This window comes from Urocitellus parryii, chromosome 3, assembly GCF_045843805.1.
Source record: "Urocitellus parryii isolate mUroPar1 chromosome 3, mUroPar1.hap1, whole genome shotgun sequence".
Classification (NCBI taxonomy): domain Eukaryota; kingdom Metazoa; phylum Chordata; class Mammalia; order Rodentia; family Sciuridae; genus Urocitellus; species Urocitellus parryii.
In genome coordinates, this window is record NC_135533.1 from 11,177,774 (window position 1) to 11,180,586 (window position 2,813).

The window sequence follows — 2,813 nt, forward strand, 5'->3', positions numbered from 1 at the left end:
ACAGGACAACCACAGCCAAGCCATGGACACATAAGTGAGAAATAAGTGCATCTTGTGTGCCACTGAGGTTTGGGGTTGGCTGTGACCCAGTGATCGCTGTCTAGAACACAAGCTGGCATCTGATGCTGGGTACTGCCATAGCAGAAACTTTAAGTATGTGGCATTGACTGTGAGCTGCAAGGAAACTATTAGCAAAAGCTGGAAAATGGTGAAAAGAAGCATTATGTCATGAAAAAGATTTGGTGCAACGCTTGCCTGGGATCACTTGTAAGATAGAAAATATACTTAATAAAATTATCCCATTAGGCAAAGAAATTTTAAGAATTTTGACTGGCTGCATTGTTAGATACTATTTGAAAGAGCTGAACTGAGGAAAGAACTGGTCAGTTTGCAAGACTTTAGATGGAATTTAGTATGAGAAATTGCAGAGCTGAATAATGAGCCAGTTTCTCACCAAATCAAAGGTATGGCAATTGTTATGCAGTCTAGCATGAAGACTAAACCAAGGGTGAAGTTGGGACATTCTGTCAAATCCTCTTACAAGATTGAGGTTTCATCATGGTAGATCTTCATTGCTGAAGCCAAACTTTAAGGGGTAGCTCAAAAGGACCTGATAAACCCAAACTGTCTACCTATAAGTAACTCTGGAGGGAAGCCATATCGTGGAAAATGGTAATGTGGTTTTGTGCATATATAACTGTAATCAGATACATAGAAAACTCATACAAGTTTTAAGAATGGTATTGGCAAAACTGTCACTAACCTGAACCCAAAAGAAATCTGAGACAGTTTGAGATATAGAGTGACTTTTGAACTTTCAGTTTTCTTTTTTTTTGTCTGAAACAATTTATTAAGAAACATCTCAGAAGAATGGGAGAAAGGACAGAGGAGCAGGCAGGGGAGTGTCCCAGGGAGAACAGTCTCTGATGTCTTCTGCAGGTGGGGGCAGAGGAGACTTCTGATGTCCAGGTAGAGGCAGAAGTGCTCTCAGCTAAAAACTGGGCAGAGGAACCTGAGGTAGTTGGCACATGTTGCTCCTGCAGTTGTTCAGAGTCCACATGACTGATGCCCATACAAGGTATCAAGATTACAGAGCACAGGTCCTCTGGCTGTGTACTGGTTCATTCTGTTATAACCTCTCCCCTTCATTGGAGCCATACCCTATGAATCTGGCAGGTTTCTGCCCTCTTATATTGGAGCCACCTTACTGCTGACCCATGGCATGCAACAGTACAGTTGTTGCACACGGAAGCAGTCCTACCATTCACCCGCTTCCAGAACTTTCCATTGGCATGGGGTTGCTCAGAGTCAGTCTGAAAGGTTAAAGCAGGTGTGGGAGTCCTTGCAGGCAGGAAGTGGAAATGGATGGCAGGCTGAATGGCCCTTCTGATGTGCTTCTGCCCTGACTGTTGGGCCTCCTCAGGCAGTGGAGGCTCACAGGGCAAGGGGAAGAGGTGAAGGGCAGGCTCACTGGGACACCTTTTTGGGAGAACAAGGGAATTGGAAAGATCCATGGGGTGTGGGCGAGGCTTAATCCCGGGACGCACAGGCTTCCCTGGAACAAGAAGCCAGCCCCCTGGTTTTTCTGGTGCTCCAGTGTAAGGTAGGTAGGCATGTCTGCATTGAACTTTCTCTTGGCCAGAGACACCCAGGTCTTGTGTAGATCATAACCCATTATTGTCAGTATTTTGGGGTCTGGGTATTTGGGGAGGGCCTCATCATAATCACAGGGTAAATACTTCTCACCCTGCATCAGACATGGGTGCTGAAGGATCTGCTTGGCTGTGGGCCACTTCCTGGGGTCCAGGGTCAGCATTTGGTGGGTATTTGTGCTGTCATAGAAACACAGGGAGAGAGGGGGTAAGTTCCCACCCTGATCTGCCTCAGCACCTCCTTAGCAGTAGGTTCCAAAAATGGGCACCTCCCTGTCAACATAAAATACAGAATGACACCCAGGCTCCAGATGTCCACTGGGGACCCCTCATATGCTTGCCTCAGGATAATTTCAGGGGCAGAGTGTGAGAGAGTGCCCCAGAACTCATGCAGTTTCTACCCAGGTGTGACTGGGGTACTGAAGTCAAAGTCGGTAAGTCTGATGTGGCCTCTGGCATCCAGCACAGTGTTCTCTGGCTTCAGGCCTCAGTGATGATGCCCTTGTCATGGCAGTAACCCATGGCACACACTGTCTGCCAGAAGAGTCTGTGGGCCTCTTTCTCCTGCATGCCACCCTGTGGGACATGGTCCAACAGCTGTCCCCCCCCCTGCGTGTCCATCACCACGTAGATGTTTCTGTGGGTCTTGGCAACCTGAAATAACTAAATCTCATTGGGATGCTCCAGGCTCCTCATCATATCTAGTTCAGAGAGTACCCAGAGGTCCTGCGCTCTCTTTGGCAGGACTTTCACTGCCACCTCTGGCCCAGTGAGGCGATGGCGGGCTACTTTGATCTGGCCAAACCCACCACACCCAGTGTCCCTCAGGACCTCGCACTGGCCCCTCCCGACTGCCTTCTCCCAGGAGCTGGGCCCCTGCCACACTATGCTACTCTCACTACTCCGGCTACACACGCTAAGCAGGACACCACCCAAGGATGCTGGTTTAAAAATGAAAAAAAAAAAAAATGACCCAAACAACAAATTCAAATCAAAAACACAAACAAGACAAAACAACAAACCCAAATCAAAGAACCCTTATCCAAAGACCATCAACAACAACGACCAACCAACAACCACCACCTCCAAACAGGCTAACCATCTGGGGGTCCGACAGATCACCACCAAGAGCTTCCTGGACTTGTGGACAAACCCCCAGCT